At 43.4% G+C, this 26,311-nt stretch overlaps 1 long non-coding RNA gene across 2 annotated transcripts in view; it reads left to right on the forward strand.

Moving 5' to 3' along the window:
• The first annotated feature begins 4,135 nt into the window (after positions 1-4,135).
• The window catches only part of LOC140218478 (uncharacterized), a 318,844-nt gene continuing 296,668 nt past the window's right edge, over positions 4,136-26,311 (forward strand). The window contains exon 1 of one of the 2 annotated variants that reach the window (XR_011894744.1): positions 4,136-4,537. This is a non-coding gene — a long non-coding RNA (uncharacterized lncRNA). The remainder of the gene's footprint in view (positions 4,538-26,311) is intronic. The other variant, XR_011894745.1, reaches the window with a different exon arrangement.

Genomic DNA, 26,311 nt, shown 5'->3' on the forward strand with positions numbered 1-26,311 from the left:
AGGAGGAGGGCACAGCGGAAGCATGAGGAGGAAAGCGGAGGGGGAGAGTATGGCGAAAGGGCGAGAGAGTGAACGCGGAGTGTCACGTGAGACGTGCTGCACGGCGGCGATCCGCTGAGAAGACGTCATTGTAGCGTGCGCCGTCTCCCGGTTGCCGATGACGTCCTTCCGAAGGGAATCGGCGAGTGCGTCCCCCGATACCCTATATGGAAGCAAGACTGACGTGGGCTTCGGACGCACTGCACATGTGCTACTTCGCCTGTGCCGCCGCCACTAGAGAATGCGCTAATAATAAGTAAAGCATGCGCAACAACAATAAACGCTTTTCTTGAAATTGACTATTATGCAACCAATTGAAAGACGTTTATCCCGAGCACTTGTCAAGCCCTGCACAAATTCATTTGGCTGTGTTACGGAAGACAAGCAACTGCGGAAACCACGCTGCTATGAACACAGCAATGAAAGATTGTCTTAATGATTCATGATACTACTACTAAAAATAACGTGTTAAAGATACTGCAAGCAATACTGGTGAGTGATACGGAACAGTAATTCACTACTGAATCTCGAAGTTCATACTTGTGGACAGGCACCATATATGTGTGCCATTTTCCAATCATCTGGCATCTTTGAAGGCATGTTTGCTTGGAACAAATTTTGAGGATTACACCAGTTTTTATATGCGCCCCCAAACTTGCAATAAATGTGCGCTGTTGTTCCGAGAGTGTTTTTTTTTTTTCAGAGTGGAGTATTATGCAAGCGCCAAGATAACTGGAAAGACAATGTACAGTGCTCACGGAATGAAACGCGACAGGGAGCATTTAGTAGAACCCTGCATATGTGCATAGTACTCAAGAGTACCATGTCATTTCGCTAGGAACCTGGTCACCAAAGGTGACGCGGACTCCGATCTAAGTGTACGCGCCAAAATTACGCCAATGTGTCACGAACTGCAGCCGGTGGAAATGAAAGTAAGTACATTAGTTAGGCCTAAATTGACGCGTTTCATTACGTGAGCACTGTACCTTCCCGCACACTTTTAGAATTAATACCTTGAAACTGGTGCCACCCTCGGAATTTTTTCCCAGCCTGAATATTTTCAGAACTCATCGGCTACACTTCGTAAATTGCAGTATATGCTCTAAGGTAATTAGCTAAAACTGATTTATTACATTTTTTCATCATCATCATCATCAGCCTGGTTACGCCCACTGCAGGGCAAAGGCCTCTCCCATACTTCTCCAACTACCCCGGCCATGTACATTTTTATCACTTTTCAAATATGCATTTCGATGTCTCACGCAAAGAAAGTACGCCTTTTCATGTATATCAGCTCAAGGATTAAAACTGTGGTATCTGCCGCAGGCGATTCTCAAAAATTCTTGGGAGTCTTCCCCCGAACACTCGACATGCCAAACCTAAAATCGCGCGCATAACTGATGACATAGTTAGCCAGAGCAGAATCATGTACTAGGAAATGGAAACAACACGTTATGCACAAGATAAAGTAGAACTCAGAGCAGTTAAAAATGAAAAATTAGCCAAAGCCCTGTTTGTCGCCATTAAAGAAGAAAAAGAAGGGGTAATAAAATGAATATATTAGAAAAGAATTCCCGCTTTTGCCAAAAAGACCAACGCATGTTGCTTAGGGTAATTATAGGAGTATTTATCTCTGGATTCAACTTTAGTTGATGTAGCTTGCAGTCTATATCAGTCTCCATGTCATTCCTCGAAGCTTTTCAATTTTTATCCATATCATCAGAGCAAAAATTACTTCTGACACTGGGCACATTTACCTTTATTCATGTGTATGTCTGCCCGCTCAACCCAGAATCCCATGAGGACTCAGACGGCTATGCCTTGTTTATGCTTAGGCTTGAAACCTTTCGCATCTCCGGCGGTGCCACCTGTGCCAGCTGCCCGTGTACATAGGCGTGTGGATACCGTAGAGTTTGCTGCAAGGATTCAGTGCCAATGACTTTGCCTCTCAATTGTTCGATCGAATACCTCACAACGTAGACGGAGTAATGTGAGAATGCAGCCAAAGGGTTCGAATATCCACGGTGGTTCTCTCCGTCCCTTTTCCTCCATACGGTGGAATCCTTAGGGTTGCTGCGTATACAGCATGTACATGGTATGACGCACGCCCCTGAGTTGTTGAAAATGGACACGGCCTAAGCAGAATCATTATGGTGCCGACGCAGTATGGACAACGTTCGAGGGGCCAGTCTCAAGAAATTGTGTCACTTCATGTCGACAGTGTAGCAAAGAAATTGGCATACATATTTGTCCGCCTCAGTTGCAACTACGTGCGTCTTGCCGTCCAATATATGTTAGGTGCAGAAGGTATGTTGAGGCGCCGAAATGGCAGATTTGCGGCATATTTCTGCATGGTCAAGTGCTACTGGCGCACCTTGGGTGCACTACGACTAACTTGGCAGTAGTATGTATGCAAATTCAACTTTTAGCAATAATTTCATTAGTGAGATGGTATGTATGACTGCTAATCGGTGATTGTAAAAGCTGTACGCACTATTTGAGTAATTACAAAAGCTAATTGCAAAGAAGACCTTCTGTTACCGCAACACAATAGTACGTAAACCCAGGCAATCCTATATCTGATAGTCGCTTTGTTTCAGGTGTACCGCTAGGGGAGTTTGAACATTAGCTTGCCACGTTGTAGTGACGGTTACGAGCGCAGTGGCAAAGCTGTGAATGAAGAAGCTAACTCTTTATTGGGCGAACTTGTGCCCCTAAGAGAAAGTGACATTCAAAGCACAACAATAGCGGCGAACACAGTCGGCGACCGTCCAGAATATTATCTGCGGGTCAAGCATGTCGGCTTTTATGCGTGACTCGACGAAGCTTGCAGCGTAATCGCTGGTGCATCCGTGCCTTACAGAAGGCTCTACACAATTCTTGTCGCGCATGCAGTTATATTACATAAGGTTAGTTGACAACGGACAACGGATAGAACCATCGATAAATTCTAGGAACTTGGGATACATGCAGACGCGTCCTGCGCCTAGTGATAACGTTTAACATTTGTTATCCGGTGAAAGGTGGTCACTGGGGATAGATGAACTATTACACGTGTCAATGTGAGCGCAATATTATTAGTCATGATATGCAAAAACGTTTGCTGAAGAAGCTGGATATTCAGTTTAATACACGCATTACTGCTAGCGAAACAAGGCGAAAGTTATGTAATCATGACGTGAAAATAATGTTATTTGAAACGTCAAAATTATGCGTTGATTGCCTATTTTATATTTAGCATTTAATATACATTGCCCGAGACTGAACTGTAAGTAAATCGCATTAGTACCCTTACACAGTTATATAGATATTATTAACCTCCGTTAAATTCGTGCAGAGAAAGCCTAAAATAACAACTGCCCTCAGACTTAACCCGAACCGTCAAGACATATCTTAATTATAAGAAACGCATGCTGTAAGCAGCAAACAAAGCTGCGCAAAAAAGGAGCACCAAGGCAGGAGCTTTAAGGAACCCCAACCAGAAATCCCTAGCCGCATCGACAGAAGAAATGAAAACACGCTTTAATGAACGCTTGTTTAGTATGATGTTAAGTACGAAGTTAAGTAAGATGTTAAGTTTATTGGTATGCTAAGTATGATAACGGCTATGAATCTTACTCGACAATACTGTATTGAAGTGCTCATTTCGAGAACGTTTCATTTTCTTTTGTAATGAATGAGCGTAAGCCACAGCAACTGCTAGCCTTACTTCCGTTTCCTTAACATTTTGTGGAAATATGCTAGCTTTTGTTACGTTTTTCACGTACGACTGAAAAAAGCTAAATAATCGTCTTGCATCTCCTCGAAATATTAGAGCTATACAAGTATTCCGCTTTTCAGGACCAAGTTCGAGAAAATTTTCTTCTCCGTGTAGGGAATATTTCTCCTAACGCGTGAGGAACGCAGAGTCGTTTATATGCGAAGCGGCCGTCCCCTAGTATCCCCAGTGTCTCGGTCGTTCTGCCCCGCTGGAGCGAACTGCCGGTGTCCAGGGATACTGGAGCGAGTACCTGGGGAGTTTCTTGGCGCATCGAGTCCACGTCCGCCATGGGGACTTTTCCTCCCTTACCGCCGTGCCCCCTCGAAGCCGGCTGGGGATGGACAAGTCGACGCGGCATCGAGTCGCGTCAACAACGCCTCCCCCAGATGCTCTTCCGCGGACCACGAGGAGAGCCGAACGCTGCGTATTGTAAGGATCTTCTCGGTGGATACGTACTCCTCTGGCAGAGATCGGCCGCCACCGGCAAGCTCACGTGTGGCCAGGATTACTACGACAGCTGTCCAGTGGCACTTAATGTCAAGAAATACACCAGGAATAATTGTAAGAAGATGCGTATGTGTTGTTTTAGGGCAGTGCGCTGGCCCTGGGTGCTGTGTGAAAGGCTAAATCGGCGAAGTTGTGTGTGGTGGCCTTATTGTGGCTTGTCGTGCTTGTGTGTGCCGTGAAAGCGGATATTCTGGATATATGTCTCGCCATATAAAGAAAGTAACACAAAAGGTTTGTAATTCTTTCTCTTTCATATCAATCGAATTTGTGGTTTTCTCGGCAGCCACTATATCAGCCTCGATCGCCTAGCACCGGCCTGAAAGACCGTTGTCACAACATGTAGCCAGAAACTTGACAATTATTATGTACCGTTTCTGGCTTCATCTTCTTTCCTGCGGTTCGGAGCATGTCTTTGAGGTGTCGTGTGCAGTATGTAGGCTAAATTCGATAATTGTGTCCATGCAAATTGATTTAAAATAAATACCTGTGATTTAATTTTAGCCTTTTAACGGGCGGCAGCAAACATTATTCCCCCCATTGGCTCCTGGCTCTTCAGTTCGAGGTTAAATTTTTGTCACCGCCATCCTCATGCGGCGCTGTCATCATTTAACGGTAGTTATGATAAGTTGGTGGAGAACGGGGCTAAATATCAGCTTATGCTAATTAGCATAAGTTTCGATGCATCGGTCCCTTTTCGCGCACAGCGATTAAGTTGTGTTCCCACTCACACTCGCCGTAAGCAAATTTTGCGCTACATACTCGAGAAGGTCCGTGCAACTCTTTAAATTTTCACTCAATGAAAAAATATACAGGGTGTCTCAACTATCGTGCACCAAGATATAAATATATGCAAATGCCACGTAGTTGCACAGAACCAAGGTAATGTTTGCTTTCGCTTGGAGATGCTCAGATTATTTTTTTGCATTCCGTCAATTTACATAATCAGTAATTCATAATGGTTCAACTTTTCAAATATTTTAATTTGACTCAGAGGGTCAATGAGAAAATTCTAGAGCCCCTAGAAAGCTCCCGATACAGCTTTCTGTTGCTCAATACGTGAAAAAAGCCTACGAATACATGGAAAGTGCTTCCGGCGTGGCACTTATTGGCAATTTTCATCTAATTATAATATTTGAGAAGTTGAATAATTATTTAAGGCTAATTATCTAATCAGGAGAAATGAAACAATAATTCTCCCGACACAATAATTCTCCAAGTGACGGCAAGCAACATTGCCTTGGTTCTATCCAGCTGTGTGGAATTTGCATATTCTTAAATCTTGGTGCATGATAACTGAGGCACCCTATGACCGAGGTAGATGTGAGTATATGATAATAGTGCTCTGTATTGTCCATGCGTCATGAGGAAGCTCGCTTTTTCGATATTTGGTCAGTGTTCTTCATGCAGTTTCTCAGGTTTCGTTGAAAACAAATACAAATGAAAAAACTAGCTGTTTTTAGTGTGTGCCTGCTGGAAACAGGCACCTTACAGAAGGTGTCGGAACTGCAGCCCGAAGAGTGCCGATGAATGCGGCCTACACTATTCCTATTCTTTCATTATTTTACACATGTTGGTCGATTAATTAACTGCCTGAAAATTAGATAAATATTTCGTGCATTAACTACCGGGCAGCGGGACGATAACTAGCTGCAAAGTGCTCCGTGTACTGCTGCCTCAAAAGTTACTTGTATTTTCGACAACATTTATAAAGTGTTTGTTTTGAAATGTAGCCCAGTAACGTCGTCTTCATAGTGTCTACCAAAATTTCCACGCGAAAGCATGCGGCCCAGCTGCTACAAGAAATTGTGCCGATTTGTTCAAAATTCTTCGCAATCAGGTTTCCACGGATAGCATGCACTGGTCCGCTTTGAGCGAGCTATTTTGTACTTGGGGATGTACCCTGATAATAATCCATAAAGCCAGTAAATGAATTGTTCAGTTTATTCTTCAAACGGCTTTTCGTCTTGAGCTCTATGGCATTACACTCTAAGGAGGGGCAATAATAATAATAATAATAATAATAATAATATTTATTTATGCACCACAAGAAACAATACATAGTAAGTGGGCCTGTCGAAGCCTAAATGGCTTGTGTTACTAGGCCCGGCAGCGCCGGCCAGCGATGAGGGCAGTGTGTGTACATACAAGCGTCACGTGAGTGCCGATAAAACATTGTGCAAACAAAAGGAAAATTACATACATGTTAATACAATGTAGCGTGAACATATTTTCACTCTTATATAGATAAAAAAAATAATACACGGTAGTCCAACATAGTGAACATCTTTTTCATGCTTATATTGAACAAAAAACAAAAATTAAAAACAAGTTATGGCAACGTAGTGAACATTTTTGTAAGCTCATATAGATATACAGGTTAAGCCAACCAAATTACTTCGAATTAACTACCCATACCCATACCCATAAATATAATACCCATAATACCCATACATAAAAAACTCAAATGGAAGATGACATTTTCTTTAAAACCTTTTTTGACTGAACTGAGAAAAATTCGTCAGGTAGATCATTAAAGATTTTGGGCACATATACGCACCGCCGTGCCTCGCCATAACTAGTTGATGAGCGAGGAACATTGAAACGAATGTTGTCCCTCAAAAGTCGAGGGGCTACATATTTTTCTCTGAATTGGTCATTCCAGAAATGACGAAGAACAACAGTTTGCTTAAATAACGAGTGAAATGAAGGAAAACCTAACGCTGAAAAAGAATTGTCATCTGAAATCTGGTCACAGCCATAGGCAACACTTTTCAATATATTTTTTAGTAAACTGTCAATTCTTGTTTGCCATCGCAATGCGCAGAAAGCGAATAATAACAATAATAATGATAACGTTTCAATATACTTTTTAGTAAACTGTCAATTCTCGTTTGCCATCGCAATGCGCAGAAAGCGAATAATAATAATAATAATAATAATAATAATAATAATAATAATAATAATAATAATACACGCGCATTTTCCTTCTGAAATTACTGACTTTTCATTGTTCTGGTTCAATCTTTCTTATTACCAGGCTGCCTTCGTTTCGGCTTTTAAGCACCATATTTATTTCTTGGACCTCATAGACACAGTCTGACTGCTAGAGTCACGAATAACACAACAAAGTTGAAGTTTGTTCATTATTTCTTGAAAATTTTATTGAAATCTTAATATCTTGTGCCACCGCAGGCACCGTTTTGTCCGCACTTGAAGTTATCGTTGCCGATGAACTGAACGTCGTTAAGCGTCTTCTTTTCTGCTGCCATAACACAAAGGATTCCGAATTTGTTTTATTTATTTGTTTATTTAGTCCGTACTGCAGACGACATTGTGGTCCTTGCAGGACGGGCAAAAATTGATTACAAGACATATACAAGATACGTTCGTATACATTGATAAAATATATAGACTTTACAATGATATATTACTCACAGAAACATTTTGTGAAAATCTCAAAACACAATACCTAGATCAATTAATGGTGCAAACAGAACGATGTAAAAAAAAAGGCAAGGGAATTGCACATCAAAGGCAAGGGAACTGCACATCAAAGGCAAGGGAGTTTGAGAGCCGAGGACTTGCCCCGCTCATTCAACAGGAATAACACATTCTATACAAAACAAAAGACAATAAAAGCTTACATAAAACACAGTCACATTTTGTAAGGGGCGGACAGAACTACAATACGCAACCACTGCGTATTGTAGCACAATATCTTCTCAGAAGTACCGAAAGTTAAGCGAGTTTATGCATTCATAATTAACAAAGTTAGAACCTGCGCGAGAAGTCGCCAAGAGAAAACACGGAACGCCTTGTCCGGTATGGTTTCCATGCCCTCTCTTTGCGTCTTTTCGCGCTTGTTGGAGCTTCCTTAAATATGAATGTATTCTTGAATGCGGCGCAACATAAGCGATCCTGCTCTTTGACTTTGTTAGAAAAACTGCTATCAATGAGTGCGAATGCAATTTATATTAGAATATTCACCATGAATCAATTATTCTTTTATTTATGTAGGAACTATTTGAATAATTTCTAGTCTGTTGGTACGCTTTTATACACTTCACATTATTAACAGCTGATATTTTTGTTGCTCCCTATGAATGTTTTGCATTCCCTACCTGACATTGATTCTGTTAAAGCCACGGCATCCGATAGTGCACTATGCATAGTGATAGTAATGCCCCATACTTTATGTTATCTCCCAAATCAGATTTGTATGTGTGTTTAGAGGATGTCATGGCCAAATTTACTGTGGCCTGTAAGCACATTATTTCCTGACAGATGGCAGATGTGCTACACACTCGATTAGCTTCACTTTGTTGAAATGTCTGCGATTAGGCGATGGAGAAGTGTACTTACGTGAGAAGTAAGTACAGTTGAGGAGATTTCACAAAGTGATATTCAATGATTCCAGGGTTTCCAATTTATTTTAGGCGTAGCGAAATAGTTTCAGTTGAGAAAGGTCAATAGTGCTACAGATAAATTTCCCACCCAGTGTGACAAATGTAGTTCTTGAAGAATTTCCCAAGTATAAACTACGTTTTTGTTTATGACGTGTCTGAAAGCAGGTTGAACAAGAAGTGATTCAATTACTATTATAACTGAGCATAAACTTTCGCAAGTCGTTCGCAAATCCAGGCTCGCGATTAAGACTCTGGCTGTAATCGCAGTTGAGGGTCGGTTTGGAGACGGTGATAGTTCTGTGTTCCCTTATAAAAATTTTAGGGAGCTTATAAACACTTGTAGCTGATATTTCCTAACGTTTCTGCAGACACATTTTTGGACGTGCCTATCCTTACTGTATAAATTTATCGCTTTACGTTCTTGTAGACTATTGTCTACAGCATTACTATACACATGCCTGCATCAGGTCTATGGACAGATGTCTATTGACCATCTACTGGGAATCAATGAGCTTCTGACTTTATCTTTTATCTACTTTTTTATAGGAAGGTCTACAAAATATTTTAGACTATTTCTATAGGCTAATGGTGTTGCATACTTCATGACTATAGTCTGCAGACTGTGTTAAGGTATTGAGAGACCTGATTGACAGAAAGGCAAGGAGGTCACCTCAGAAGTAGTTCCAATTGGATAGTCTAGAAGGACTAGGGAGATAAAAAAGAAAGACGAGTCGACAGAAAGTCTACAGACTCATGGCCTTACACTTTTGCTGACTATTTCCTGCAGACTCTCGGTAGACATTTTTTATAGACACCTCTTTGGAGAGTCTTTAGAATTGCAGTCTTCCGCATTGTATCACCTACTCTCAACAAAGAGAGAGATAGAGAAAAAGCAATAAAATGAAAGACAAGGAGGTCAACCAGACAAGATGCCGTTTCTTAACCCTACACAGGGGGCGAAAAAGGGGGAATAGGAAGCGGAAATGAGGGACTCAACACTGCGCGCTACTGTACTGGAGTATTGTAAAAGTATGTACTGGAGTATTGTAAATGCTCACACAGGCCAGTGCACTTCATTAACTGCACTAGCTTACGAATATGTTTTTCTGCCTGCAACGCATGTGGCCACACGGTGCCAGCAATTTTGACTCGGAAAGTTGTCTCAAATCTAGCCAGCTGAATGTTGACTGGAGGAGAGGCCTTGAACGTCGCAGCGAGGATAGATAAACAACAGGTGCTCTATCGTTTCCTCCAATAAACAACAGTCGCACACCGAGCAATTGGTCATTCCAATGTAGTACGAGTAAGTGTTTGTGAACGCTTATTCCTACCACGGCAGGAAAGGCTAGATAGCTATCCTAGTAGTACTGAGGAGTTCAGCTTACGGAGTTGGCAATTGGAGACACTCGGACAACTTCAGAAAATGAGTGCCTTTATGCGGTCAAGCAAAGTTTCCAGGCAGCCCCCGTCCTCGCCTGAAGTATTTGAATCGTCGTGGTGTCTTCGCAGGCAAGCCGGGAAGCCCTGTCAGCAAAGTCACTGCCGACGATGCTACAATTAGCCTGTAGCCACTGACAGGCGATGTTGGGCCCTACTAGCACATTATGACGGTGCATTTCCTTAATCTCAGATACTATGTAGTTGTATGCTCTGTGACGTAAGGCAGCTTGGAGGCTGTGGAGAGCTGCGTTACAAGCACAAAACGTGACCCGTTCCAGTGCCGGTTCATCGGTGATGAAGTTAAAAGCGCCACGGAGGGCTGTAAGTTCTACAGCCATAGATGCTGTTCTGTGACACCTTTAATTTAACAGCGATCTTGATTTGCTTTACTTCCCACAAAGGAGAGAGATCACTGGGGAACCACGAAAGCAGCTGCTGAGCTGGTAGGTGAGGTGAAACTGTCATTATAGATATGTATAACGTATCAGTATGTCTAGCGCAGTAATAGCAGCGTCAGGTACTTCAAAGCGAGGAACGAATTGCAGGCCTTCATTGTAGCTGCGGGAACAGCTAGGTTCCCTCGAGGCTACTGTAATCACCACAGGAAAAATGAAGGCTTCACCGCAGCTGTAGAAGTGGGCGGTGTAAACAGTTGATGATCTTTAATCACTCGTAAAAAGATTGCTTGAGGTCGCTCTGTTGGCAGGGAAGCAAAGCGACGGTCGGGAATCCGTCTCAGATGGCGTATTACCGTTGTGAGGGAGGTGTGACAAAAAAGAGCACGCTGGCTCCTATGGCATAGCATCAAAAAAGGAAAAAGACGTACATGGAAACACGTTTTTTACTGTCCAACGTTTCGGCTGGCGGGGCAGTCTTCGTAAGTACGGCTGCCCCGCCCTACCTGTTTGATACCCATTTGTGATCAGCTTCTCGTGAAAAAAGCTTTCATTTCACTACTCACCGTGGATTGCAGAAGCCTTATTTTTTTTTTTTTTTGGTTGTTGTTACGCTGTGGCTAAAGTCATGCTATCACAACTGTGAAGTTTGTGTAAATGATTGTTGGTAGTATCTATTCAGGTTATGTGAAGAGGTCAATAAATTAACTGTTCTATACGTGGCAGTTACTCTATCTACCACCCCGTCACTCCTTCCTATTCCTAGCTACGGTAATGATATAACTGCCTCCTCATACTACATGTAGGTCTCAAAAAAGACGGTGGAGCACACTCCACAGTATACCATTTCGACGGCCTATAACCTCCGCGAAATCCTTGGTGCCTCCGCTTTGATTCATTGTATCCGAAATCGGCCCAGGTTAAGGACTTTTGATTTGAGGCATGTGTAAATATCTATAGACACTCTATAAACGCCAAGTACACTTGAAGTCATATGACGTTTGCAGCGTCGGTGGTTAATTAATTTATCCACGCTATGCGCGAACCACCATCCGTGTGAACATAACTTTTCGGGACGTTCACGCTAGGTTTCACCAGGAGTTATGCTGAAAACCACGCACAGTACTTCAAATACCAGAGAAGTATACCATCATGACACTTTAGAAATGACTAGTGTAGGTCCTCAAGCATAGTCTGGTTAAATCCTAATGACCGCAATTCATCGACAAAGAGGAAGACTCCATGACTGAAAGTGCGCGGTGGTGCACCACAAATTAAGACTACGAATTCACTGAAAAAAAAAAAGTGGACAACGTAATGACCATTGCCTACATACAATTCTAAGACTGGAACTTGATTAAAAGAAGTAAGCAATCCTTAGGCTTTTCTCAACATACAGCTTATACACTCTGAATCAGCTAAAGTAAATATAAAACTCATAGATATCTGTCTAACAGCCCACTGGCTGTAAATGAAAAACGTTTCGTGTTTTATTACTTCAGCAGTGTTTTACGTTTTATGAGAGCATGTTTCAGCGGAAACTGTTTCAACACCGCGCTCCCTGCTTTTCTTCAATGTCGTGGCGTGTTGAAAATGCCATCGACGGCCTCAGTGACCTGCTCTTTTGAGAACTAGAGGCTCTCGACGAGGATGAGATCACCGAGGGTTTTCGACAATCTTCATAAGAAAAGCAACAACCTGATAGCAAAACAACAGACGAATGGGTCAGTGGCATCCAGTCGGGAGCGCAAGCCACACGCAAATCCTTTGAAACTTACGTAGATTGCATAAAAACTACATTATCAGCGCATTTCTGTGGCATGCTACCTCTCCTTGCAAAAACACGGCATGTACAAGTACAACAGAAAGAAACAACCTCTTTCTTAAACCTCTGCGACATTCTGTCGCCGCACTGGGCAACATTGTGTATGCCATAGCGCGCTTTAGTTATTTGCAATTTTATACACGTATTATTTCATATGTATTTTGTCATCCTGTGCGTTTTCGCGAAGTGCAGTCTGCTCTCGCCTTTTGTGTCGGGATACACGGATTATCTCATGTATATGTATTTTTCACCGGTGCCCCTGTATATCGGACAACAATCTGAACCTCGCAAGCCTGATCAGCACTCAGGGTGTGTATACGGCGTATAGTCCACCTCCTTCCTTTATATCTCAGGGCACATTGAGAGCTCGGCTATTCTTAGCTTCCCAAGGTTGACGACTGGGCGTGTTGGTATAGCATATTAGAGGTTGGATTGCGCAACATTTTTACGAGACACACAGAAGAGACACACACCACAGAGCGCTTGTGGTGTGTGTCTCTTCTGTGTGTCTCGTAAAAATGTTGCGCAATCCAACCTCTTAGCTTCCACCATCCTTGAATTCCTAAGGTTACTTTGTTTCTTCTTACAATATTATTTCTGCTGATTGGTACTGCACTAAAAGGAGTCTCACCTAGTGCTAGAAGCCAACCAACACAGAAGTCTCTGCCAGAAGCCTGTGCCAGAAGCCTGTGCTAGAAACCTGTGCCAACACAGTCCTAATGTTGCTCCAACGTGGCCTGATATAAGATCGGAGTGGTCCAACGTTGCTGCTATATTGGCTGAACATTGCGTGCAGCCAAGGGCAGCTGTGAATGTTTTACAGCGGCAGACGCTTTCTTTTGTGCGTTTGGAAAAATGGCCGTGTATCATGCACTAGTTTCACGTTCAATAACCCCAGCTGGTCGAATTAGTACGGAGTTACCCGCTATAAGGCGTGCCTCACCATCAGATCAGAGTTTTGGCGCGTGAAACCCTTGAATACTCCTTTTTTTTATTGCGTAAGGGGACGGCCTTTAGTTAGATTAAAGATGTGGAGGAGTGTTCTTGTAGTTGTGTGGAACTTATGGGTACTTTTTATTTTGTTTTATTGTAGTTTCTCGTGGACAATGTGCATACACGCCTGTAACTTATCATTCGGATCAGCCTAAATAGGCACAGGAAATGCGTTTTCATTATCTACGTAATTTGAGGATGCGAGTATCTTCACCTAACTTACCCACAGTATCAACGTTCGGTGAACGGTAAATGTTTGGAACAGCTTACCTTTTATCACCCGTACAATGCAGGGTGTTTCGAGTGAGCACGTGCTTTTACTAGCCTGCATAAGAAGTGCATCATGCCCCGTATTCGTGCCTCGTTCTCTTGCGGTCCAGCACACGATAACGCAGATGATGTCTTAGAAAGTGCCCTACTACTGCCGTAGAAAATGCCTTAACAGTATAGAAGATAAAAAAAAAAATTCGAAGCTACAAATGGGAGGTGGGGATTCGTCGTAATTTTGTTCAGACTGTATAATTTAGGTAGTTTCATCGTATGTTTGTATCATCCGGTGGTCAAGACCGTCTTTATTTCATCTGCTGATGAAAAGATGTTAACAAAGATAAAAAATTTCTCAATATGGCAGACTTTATCACCAACTCTAGCACGACCGCTTTTTGAACGCTGACTGCTCTTGAAAAGAAGTTAGCTGACTGATAACAAAGTTCCGAGGACCGACATGAAACGCATACAGGTTGTCAAAAAATCTCTGATCAGTTTAATTTTGCGTATAGCACGGTCCTGTCGCTGCATTCTAGGCAAGCACTACGACCAAAGCAAGAACAAAGCCCAGCCTTGGCTTGATACATTCCGCGCTGAGCACAATAGAAAGCATTTTGAAGAACCCGAAACTGTTTTTCCTGTTCTCTTACGAGAGTCAGTACTAATCAGTGACAATGTGAATGTTTATTAAAATAAAGTGAACCTTCTTAATCACGTGATAATAGTCACGCGCACTGTCGCAAGTGATTGCGCAAGCAAACTTCGCTGTAGGAACATGCACTGTGTCTCATCTGAGTTGTTAGAAAACGCGTTGTGATAGGTTATGTGGGAACTTAGACAGATTACGACTGAATTACTGTATCCGCGTTATCAGTCATATTGAAATTGCTATAATTCATAATTGAAAATTATTTACCCAATACACGCCTGCTAGCTTGTTCACCAGGTGAGATAGGCGTTGGCTCAAAATAAAAAAAAAAGAGATCGCTCTTTCAGAGTGCAGTCTCAAGCCCGGTTACAAATTTGCAATACGGAAGTGTTACTGGCCGTTTCTGACAAGATGAATCCCGGCTTAATTGCGAGCACAGCCGGCACGGATGGTATCGAGAGCGTGACTGACGCACCCGATGGATAGAGTCCTTGATGAACTGAGACAGGCGACTCCACTGATCCACCATGATCGGGGTCAGAAACTAGAACAAGCAGACGGCAATTTGGAAAGCGATACTCCGGAGCGACTGCATTGACCAGCCACCGTTGGATACTCGTAATAGCGAAAAGAAGGCTATTGGGGAGAGTGTCGTAGGCCAGTGGTATATTTTTTTTTTTTTTTTTGGACATACCATCTGTTTTACCATTGCTGTCAGTTTCCGTTTGGTCGTATTTACGGTATTTACAGGTCAGAAATTATTTTGTCGAAAGGATTTCGTGGCGCTATTTTGTATATACGAAAACGAGTTTCGCTGCCGTGAAACAATGCTGAAATGTTTCCATCATGAGGCAAGAGCTTTGTAATCCAGTAAATTTTTATATGTGTAGTTCTGTTATCTTTGCCAACTTGCAAGCTTTACGGCTTTTCTGAGTGTCGCAATACTTGTAAATTTTGAATGCTTGTTATATTTGAACGCCACTGCAGTGATCCCGAACATGGTGGCTATTAAAACATCGTCATAGCGACGATCTCGTTCCGTATGAAGGGCTGAACCAATGTTTTGCACGTATCGCATTAGGGAGTCCAAGTTGAGCCGAATCTCTCGCCGAAGCTTCTCCGATGTATATTCGGTCGTCCAAGCTCAAACACACTGTATTTACAATATAACACTGCCGAAACACTTACTGACTGATCCCTAAACGCAAAAAAAATCGTAATTTACATCACATATGTTCAAAACCATACACCTTGCCATTGCAAGTAGAGCATGCTGTCAATCTGTGAAGCTGTGGTCTGCAAATGCTGCTTTCCTGTATGACTAATTCTCCTCACGTTACGACCACCGAATAAAAAACACCTATCTGACAAGTTTTCCACTTGCCTTTACTAGAAGAACTTTGGTTAGTTCGCATTCCCCTTGACTAATAATAACTTCCACAGTGTTTTTCTTCTTTCTTTCCCTTTAAGTTTGCCGCAACAGGCAATGCTTCTACTCACTTGCCGTAGTGCGGTTTCAGTCGAGATAAAACTTTTCATGTTGGAGGACAGGAATGGAATGTCTAAACGACTTCCTACTTGGTAACTCGGAAGATAAGTTCTTCGAGGTATGTGACAAATTGCGCGAATATTTAAAACTCGAGTGGGAGACGCTTCTGGGCGCATTCTGACTTCCAAATGCTCGTGATCAATCAACGGCGCTTCGGGACGCAAGCCAGCCGCTCCGCAATCACTAACGACGCCTCATCGAAAACCCGCGTCTCGCGTTCCACCAACCATTTTGCCTAATGCTCAAACTGCCTGGAAGAACCGCCAGATAGCTTACCTTTCCCGACAACTTGAATTCCCGCTTGATCGGGTTATCGAAGATTTCCGACTGTTTACTTAACTTATTTTGCATCGCTTTGCCTGTTGCGCATGGTATGCTCCCCTTGAGACATTGTGTAGACGTCTCAATCTGCATGCACTGACACAGGTGGTGCGGCATCTCTGGCGAAGCAGCCAAGCCCACCTACGAGAATTCCGCGATGCCTTCGAGCGGTCGTTTATCTATCTGGCAAAGTGCGCTGCTCATCTATCATCCGACACTTAAGTAAACTTTTCCCCCCGTGGCTGAACGGCACTATATATAGGACCCCACTGGCTAGGAGAGCTTTTAGCGTAGATGACTCGGGAAAAAATAAATTATTACTGCCAATAATCAGAGCGAAGAAACGGGTGACTTAACGGTCCTTGTCCAGGAAGCGTGGTGTAAGGTTTTATTCAATAAAATAATATTACTTAAGACTTTACGAGAGATAAGTGTGGTTTATTGCCAAGCGTTAAATCTACGCACTTTGTCTCGCATGCCGCGCAGGAGCTCGCATTGGCGTTACAAAGGGCAATAATAATTTTTTTTTATTTTGAAATTGTACATGCCTGTGCTCACCACATGGGCTATTGGTCGCAAACAAACATGCATAATTTTCAGTGTTAGAGCAAAACCCGTCGCGGTAGCCCCGTGGCTTCGGCGTTGCACTGCTGAGCTCAAGGTCGCGGGTTCGATCTCGGCCACGGCTGCTGCATTTCTAGCAGGCAGGAATGAAGAAAAAAATACAAGAACGACTGTGTACTTGGACTTAAGTGCGCGTTAAGAGAATGCTTTAGCTATAGGGTGCTCCTATTTAAATACGTGGGAAAGGAGTAATCGTTCGCCTCGGCAAGCACTGCACCAAATTTGATAAGGTTTGTCGCATTTGAAAGAAAAAAAGGTAAGATGTAATGACTGTTGTAGAAAGTGTTCGAATTAGGCCGTCAATTTTTTTTTAATAAGGATTGTTGATTATCGCTAGCTTACACAAGAACAAGACTATAAAGTTTGCAACTCTGTAACTCAGCAATAAAAAATTATACCACAAATATGTAAATTACATCTCATAGTGCATCTAAAACGGACAAATTTATTCTATTATACAAGGCTCTCAATTTGACCATAATATGTGACTAGGACTTTTGTAAAACCATTGTGAACAATGTAACATACTCATGTAAGCTATAAATTGATGAATCCAATTTGTCCGCTTTGGATGTACTAACGAATCAAGTTTACAGAACTGCTATAGCTGTTCTTATTGCAAGGCTACGAATATGTTATCTTCGATCGTGCTTCTATTGTTTTCAAACGTAGCATTTTTCGAAAGTCCCTTTTCAGACATTTGGGCCCAAAGTGAAAATTCCGCTTCAAACTATTACTAGAATTTAACTTTCCCTTTCAAATGCAGAAAGGTTCGTTAAAATCGGCCCAGTGGTTATCTCGTAAAAGCGTTTCTGCGTTTTACATGTACATGAACAGGCGGCATCACAGTTGGGCCCGGTCTAAGCTTCCTCTTAAAGACGGTCAAAATTGATGTGGAGTTGCCCACTAAGGCATGCTTCATAATCGGATCATCGCTTTAGCCCGTGAAACACCCCAATTTAGGATAATGATTTGGCAAACACATAAAAAATGGAAACGTCCTTACATCGTTATTTTAGATAAGTACACCGCGTAAAGCAACGAAATCTACCAGTAAGATAAAGTTGTTGCGCAGTATATTCAAGGTGCCTGACAGAATAGCGTTGAAATGGGGACAAGTGGCCACCATGCTCCATTCTTGCACTGAGGATGACACTGGCTCGTATGTGGATTGCCATAACGCTACTTAACATTACTGTTTCGAAAGTCAGTATTTGTCCAACAGCATTTACTGCGAACAAGCAGTTCCTGCACAGACAATTACTATTACTTGATGTGTCGCAAAAGAAGTCGTAAGCTCTTGTCAAAAAGGCAACGTTGACTCACTCTGCATGCTGGCAAACTAACGCCACTTTAGGCAATGTTCGTGGACTAAACTTTACTGTTTCCAAAGTCAGTCTTTGCCCAATAGCATTTAATCAGTATATGCAGTTCCTGCCAAGACAATTATTATTACTGGACGTGTCGCTCAAGAAGTCGTAAGTTCTTGTCAAGAAGGCAACGTTCACTCCACATACGCGCACACTATCGCCACTTTATGCAATGTTCGTGCACTCCTCCCGGAAATTAACGCGGGGAGTTTTGTGTTAATGGCAATATCGGAGCTGTGCATACAAGAAAAATCCATCTAATGCCGCAGAAGCGCACCGCTCATAAATTCTTGACGGGTTGATTTTTCTTACTTCATCGATTTTCGGAACCGCGCTACCATTTAAAAAACAATTACGGCGCGCTGCTACATTTTAAAGGCGAGGCTCACTCGCCTAATATATTTCGTTGATCGAGTGGGATCTGTGATGACAGGACCGGCTGCGAGATATGAAAAATTGCCGTTTTCGAAGCACTCGCTGCCTCACGTTGCATAAGCACTTCATCACTTCTCTACACCACATGACGCATTAATATTCGCCAGACAATAATTATTCGCTTACTATACTTAGCGTGAAATTTAAAGGTATTACCATCACAGTTTGTACGATGTATTTTCTATTACATGCGCTTTAATTTTAAACAGTGTGTCAGAGCAAATAAACAAAAATTAATGTAAAAAGTATTGTGAAAGAAGAATACGCTAACAATATGCATAGACGTAATTTATGCGCGTAGTTTTCTAGCTTTAATTTCTAAGACCCATTATTTTGTCTGTTTGTTTCATTCCTCTCTCCGTTTTGCGTAGCTTGCCAGAGCACGAACTACAGCAGCTAAGAGCCCTGTTCCGGCGCCATATTGTACAGCCATCTCTACCGCATTTTAAAGGCGCCTAGCAACGAGCATTCTGCATGCGTGTATGGTATAATACAACAGTTGCTTTCAGAGGCTTGGGATTTAGCTTGAGAACGCCTAATTGAAGGCTGATTAAATATAGGATACAGAGGCAAGACTAGGAACCCGAATAGTTTTTCATATAATATATTCGTACAGGCACGAGGAGTCTCATTTCAATAAGTCATTGAGACATTCCCGATCAAATCACTACGATAAGTGAACGTAGGGCATAAGTCACCTGCACAGTATGTAATTGGCGTGGCTATTCTCTTCCGAAAACAAAGCGCAATAAAGCGGTACATAAATTGAAAGGTACATAAATGCCAAAGCCATTACGGCACTGCTAGAGAGGTCTTGTTACAAATTAATAAGCTTCACTGCGACCGTAATCAGCCGCTGCTACAATTATGATGCTGAAGTTTCGCGGTTAAGCGGTCCTTTCTTCTTTTCCACACTCCAGGTTGAATGCCTTGTCACGCGCTATTTGCAGGCTGTCAGAGCGCTTCGAAGAGGTAAGGCGAGTATGTCATTTTTGACTGTAGAGCTTCTTCCCCATGTTCAGTGTCAGTAATGACGTGAAGAAGTTCTGTGCAATTCTCAGTGCGTTAGAGTAAGGCTTCAATGTAGAACATGTACACACACCCTGTTTAGACCTTCTGTACTTACAGCAAGATATGATTACGTGCCGTTATGTGTGTCTGTGTACGTGTTACAGGTATGTTTTACACACCTACTAACAATATATATACATATATATATATATATATATATATATATATATATATATATATATATATATATATATATATAATTCTCAAGAACAAAGCTACGGGGTTTCAATACCTAACGGGCACCTAACGTTTCTAACAGATTTCCTTATCTCAAAGGCACACTACCGCTTATTGCATTATGTAAGAATAAATTCAACTATGGCATTGGAGATATCTGTTTTGTTTGCTTCTACTGGATCAGAACAGCGAGACTTCATAACGAGTTCACGTACCGTATATGCTCTGCCTGCCAACTACTCTGTTAGGCATGTCGGAAGCTGGAATCAGTACATAAACAGTATGGAAAGTTATCACACCAGTTGAATGATTTGAATGAACTGGTATACGTGACGATATGAAAAAGTAAAAGAAAATAATAATGTTATGTCTGGGCTCCTGGGGCATGCGTTTCGAGTGATTTCTCTGAGGTGACAAAGCCCCAGGGATACAAGCTTCTTTAATCGCGCCTCTTTTCTGTAGGCAGCACGTCGGTGCAACTATCGGTATTTTTTGTTCGTCTTATATTTTTTTCCCACGACGCGGCAGTAGTAGACCCTTTGCAGCAGCGGTCCCTGACTGGCCGCGGTTGCCTCCGATCAGGCTGGGCAGCCATTAGTGAATATATTATGTGCAATAAGGCAAGACTGAGACCTGCAGTGAAACCGGGAGCGGCCCAGACAGAAAATGCCCGAGGGAAAAACGTAGAGCAACCGACGGTGGTCCTCTACCTCTGCTTGCCAGGGTAATCGGGGCGATTTTGCTGTCTACAAGAAAACAGCAGCAGTAATGACGGAGCAGCGTAGACTACTAAGCGTTCAAGCGGCGCAGTAGCATGTTTAGTTAGCCAATGATGAACCGCGTGGAATGAACCGCATGGAATGAACCGCAAAGAATCAAGTACGGCTTTCCATTCACGGGTATACTTATGCCGCGAGAAGTAGGGGAAATATAAGAAGTCGCCGCACATCATTCGAAAAAAATAAAGAAACATTGAAATGGGAAATAGGCGAGAAGATTTTTCAGCACGTCCTTAATAAATTTTAGTTTGTCCTTTATGTCCTTTATCATAATAAACATCCGGAGCTAGCTAAAACGAAGCAGAAATCTAGGCTTATGAGAATAGACCACAATAAAATTTTATAGTTAACTATAGAGCATTTTGTCTGAGCAGCGCCGAAAAATGGGCATTCGAGCAGTCCAGTAGTGTAGATATCAAATAACGCACGCAGAGAAAAAGGTCAAATGGTAAAACTCGCTCCTGAGCGTACCACATTATTCTCCTGCACCAGCGAAATAGCTTATAATCTCTAAAACCATATTCGTCGATAGTTAATATATGTTATTTGCAGGCGCACTGCAGCTTTATCACAAAATTGGTGCAACAGGACATTCAGCTTGCCTGGCGGAAACAACTGGCTCTAAAGCGCGACAAGGAGGCATGTAATTATTTATTTATTTCCGATATTAAAATACATCATCGTCGTCATGCTAGAGACAAAACGTGACGTTAATGGTCACCCCACTAAGCTTCAAATGCCACAGCACACATCTTCACTACATAACGTCATTTGAGAAGAATATACAACTTAATAGAAGAAGGTTCGCAAACAGCTTGTAAGCATGATTCAACATTCTTTAGTAACAAGGTAAGGTGAACAAAAAAATAGCAAAAGATGTATGTGCAATACAAAAAGCAACTGCGAAGGAGGAACTGAACAAAGTAAAATAGGAGAAAGAAATATATGCAACAAATTGGTTTGTTACTTGTTAATCGTTTCTTAATCGTTCTAGAAGATGTAAACACACAGCAATGAAGCTTTCGTCTACTTCATACAAGACCTTTAAAGCCCTGTCGTGGTGGTAGGTAGGCAAAACTAACAGTGTACCGTACCGAAGGCAAGGCGCCTTCGGTAAAAACAAAAAAGCCCCGTGGCATGTAAGCAATCATGCCCTACCTCCGGCTAGCAATAAATATATCCCACCATACAGTAATATCAGCGAATAAGCGAAGCTTTCCGGTGCTTCTCTGTGCGCGAAGTGCTGCCCTAGGTAATCGCACGTTTCTTTACTCTTCGTCGTGGTGGGGCGCTTGCCAACAGCAGACGTCTGCCGCATTTCTCCGGCGTGTAAGGAAGGAAAGAGCAAGTAGACATTAAATCACATATTGTTGCTCACCACGAGAGGAAGAACAGAGACCCTCGCAGTGCTAATGCAGTGCTGCAGGCAAATTACTGCCGACAGCTCACCGGATGGCAGACCTCGTTGTGCCTCGATGATGTGTGTGAAGTCGCACATCTCCGTAGGTAAAGGACGTGAACAATTTGCGTCAGCGCTAATCTTCAGCAGCGACTACAATACACCAGGCATGCCCTGGCAACAGCCGGCCACGCAGACTGCGAACAGGAAACAAGGCCAAACTACTTGACGCAATTTCTGCTCATTTCGGTTCTGCCATCGACAACAGCACAAGTTTGACCATATTCTTGCATGCCATTTGGAATATCAATAAAGTGAGCGACAGCTTCACACGCCTCTGTGATATCTCGCTGTACAGTGTAGTAGAATGTCTAAAGCAAGGCACAAAGATTTTTGTGGGCTTGATATTCTTGCGAGTGCTGAGGACAAGTACATCACGCTCTCTTGTATTTCTGGTAGCCCGCCGCATTGCAGTGCGTTCTTTCCGGAATGAAGCAGTGATATTGCCAAGAGAACACTGCGTCACAACTGGTTGAATGCATCAAGCTTTTAGGACTTCGCACTGCCTACGACTGCCAAGAGCAGGTGTGACCACATTTCCGAGTTAAGCACAGCAAGCAAGTTACTAACAGAAGTGGTCGGAGAGGCTGAAAAGCTCGGCCGTATCAAGCATAACACAAGGAAGTCGAGGACTGATTTTCAAGAAAAATGAAATTTCGCACTTGATAACATTGGTAGTGGTCACAATTGCTTCAGCATCGCTTAACATAGTCACGAAGGCGTTTTAGTGATCATGTACTAATGGAAACGTTATCCATTAAACAGGCGACTGCGACTCACTCAATGACATATATTGCCAACAGAAACAGAGGTTGCAGTTTCTGAGCAGATATAATTCTTATATATGACTGGTTTTGCATCGAAGGAAGAGGTGCACTCTTCAGACGACTTTCCGCGTTGCAGTACAGCCACTAGATTGTTTGCGATGCCACAAAAGACTTCATTCCCATCGGTGGCCTTCCTGAAAGAAATTGATAATTATTCATCCATTTTTCAATTTACTCTGGCTTAATGACCATTACAGTTTGAGCGCCGAGCAGTAATATACGTCTCTGCTAAGAAAAACGTCTTTCCCTGTGAGCTTCCACTCATTTTGCCTAAACCGCCTAATATTTGGTAGCTCCGGCACGGTGGGTATTGCCCACGTCTGCAGAATAACATTATCAGCAACGGTTCCGATTCAAAAACGCGAGCTGCCTCACAGCAGACAACGCCTGCCACCACTGGTGCAGTTATGCCATAAAGGGAGATTTACTCAGAGAACCGTATATCAGGGAAGCTGGTTGCAACACCAATTCACAACATTTTACCTCGTATCAGCGGATTATTTGCATATATATGGACAAAAAATCATGAGCCATTCCACTCTGTGAAGGTGGTTGACCAGAGAAGCTGTTTAGCCGCGACATGGAGATGACACATAATTTTCAACAAAGGTACGAATTCATTTATTATCTTGATGGGTGGTCATCTTTACGAAAGATACGCACACTTATTTATTTATGTATTGAGCAATTTATTTGTTGATGTATTATTCAGTGGTAATTATTTCTCTCGTGCCAGCAATAACATTATTTGATAGTGTCACATCTATGCACGTACGCCGCGGGGTGGTCGGCTGGGCCGGATCGATGTAGGATCGCAAGAATATGTCTGCCACATGGAACGCGTAAACCGCTCCATTTTCGGCACCGACAGATCCACATTGAAATTATCATCAACAACAACAGGGTTAGTGTCATCGTAGCTAATTCACGCAAAATGAGTAGCCTTGAACCTTACGGGACTATGATGGATGGATGGATGAATTTTGTTGTGGTCCCTTAGGGCGCGCATTAGCGCGCAGTGGGCAGCTCCTACGTCGAGACAGAGAGGCCGAGCCTCTCCGTCGCGTTGTGGGCCCGTTGGACAGCCCATAACTGTTCTTCGAGGTTGGGGCTGCGTATAACTGCATCCCAACGTGAAGAAGTGTTGCTTTCATTGCCGCGTAACGCGGGACACCGCCAGAGCATGTGGTCTAAATTCGCTAAGTTACTGCATAGTGCACATGCATTTGTTGTCTGAATTTCGGGGTAAATCCTGTGAAGAAGTAGGGGGTCTGGGTATGCTCCGGTCTGTAGAAGACTTTGTGTTAGAGCCTGAGGTCTATTGAGTTTAGAATGTGGAAAAGGGTAGATCCTCCTAGCCAAGTAAAAGTGCTTATTAATTTCGTTTTACGAGGAAGGAGAGTCTCGATTGTCTGTACACCCAACATCACGCTGCCCGTAGCTACGCGGTGCATGATCACTAGCGCAACATTGTGTGCCGACTGACTCAGGTTAGGCGGGGCCCACTCAATCTGTCCCATGTGGACTGGAAACCAGATGACTGTGTGTGGCTCTATATCCTTGCTTCCAAGTATCCCCAAGGCCTGCTCGGATATGGTTTCTTGGGCAAATGTCCGAACGGCTGATCTTGAGTCCCTGTAGATCATTGTCCTCTTGCCCAACAAGTCCATCGATATTGCAGCCTGCTTTCCGATCTCAGAGGGCATCGTCCGAATCGACATTGAATTCGTCACTTGACTTTCAGGGTCTACGCTAACTGCAGCGAAGGTCCGTCCGTCAGCGTAGCGTACTGCGTCTAAGAAAATTTTCTCCGAACCCTGTTCACGAGCAGCCTTTTCTGGAGGGCCTTCGCGCGCGCCCAACGTCTTCCCAGGTTGTGTTCCGGATGTTCCACGTTGTGTTCCAGATTGTCCGTCTTAATGAGTCGCAGCACTGTCATTATTGTCAGAGCCACTCGACTCAATCATCATGCCGAGAATCCAGATGGCATCCACCCTCGTTATATAGCCTCCATCATTTGTTCGTAGTTTGATGTCGCATTCGGCGAGGGGCTTCCAACCCTTTGGTTTGGGGGCTCTGCGCTTGGGACGATATATTAGCAGTTCCGAATTCCACGGTGAGCACCGAAGGCCCGTGGGCTCAGGTACCTCTCAGTAGCGTCAATCGCCTCTGGCAGAGCCGTCTCTACCTGTCCCTCGCTACCTCCCGTACACCAGATGGTGACATCGTCTGCGTGTGTGGTGTGACTAATACCGTCGATATCACAGAGTCTCCTGGATAGACCGATAATGGCGAGGTTAAAGAGGGTAGGGGATATGACAGCCCCTTGTGGCGTCCCCCTAGACCCCAGCTTGAATGTGACGGAAGTGAGGTCCCCGACCTTAAGAGTGGCTTTTCTGCCTGACCGGAACGATCACGTGTAGGAATTAAAGTGCTTCCCCAGGTTAAGGTTCGAGATCGTGTCTAAAGCGAACGAGTGATGAATGTTGTCAAAGGCCTTTTCTAGGTCTAGACCAAGTATGGCTCTCGTGTCCCGCGTATTACTGTCAATAATGTGATGCTTGATGAGCTTCACCGCGTTCTGCGTTGAGAGTCCGGCCCTGAAGCCGATCCTGTTGTGTGGGTAAACGTCGTAGTTCTCTAGGTAGCGAGAAATTCTGTTTAGGATTGCGTGCTCAGCAACCTTCCCCACGCACGATGTGAGCGAAACAGGGCGGAGGTTGTTGAGGCTGGGCGGCTTACTTGGCTTGGGGATTAGGATGGTGTTGGCCGATTTCCACATTTATGGTACTTCATCACTGCTCCGTGCTCGGTTAATGATGTCCGTAAGGTATTCGATGTACTTATCGTCCAGGTTCCGTAGGACTTTGTTATCTTGTCGGAACCAGAAGTCGATCTGCCATTGAGGTCGTGGAACGCCTGCCTGATCTGTTCAATCCCGAATCCTGCGTCGAGCTCAGGATTCCCGGAGCGTTCGTAGTCAGGTGAAGGTGGTGCAGGTCCCAATTCAACCGATAGATACTTCTTCAGGAGTCTGGATAAAATTTCCTCGCCGTAAGATTCACGTTGGCTGGACTTATTATTCGTCTCGTCGAAGAGCTGTTTTAGGAGATTCCAGGTTCCCCGATTGCGCACCTGTTCGTCGATCGAGTTGCACATCTCATCCCATTGCTGTTTAGAGACGGCTCTGCGGTGTCCCTTTATAGTTCTATTGATTTCAGAGATCTTTTTTTCTGAGCCCGTGGTTGAAACGTTCTCCCTTCCACCTGGCGAGGAGCAACTGCTTAGCGTCGGACAGGTGAGCCAGATGACTGTCCATCTTTTCCACCAGATGCAAACCTCTTTGGTGGTAGCTTTGATGTCGTATCCAACCTATGCCACCCATTGTTCGAGGCTGTGCTTGTGCTCACTCTCTGTT

Source organism: Dermacentor andersoni, chromosome 5, assembly GCF_023375885.2.
Source record: "Dermacentor andersoni chromosome 5, qqDerAnde1_hic_scaffold, whole genome shotgun sequence".
Lineage (NCBI taxonomy): Eukaryota > Metazoa > Arthropoda > Arachnida > Ixodida > Ixodidae > Dermacentor > Dermacentor andersoni.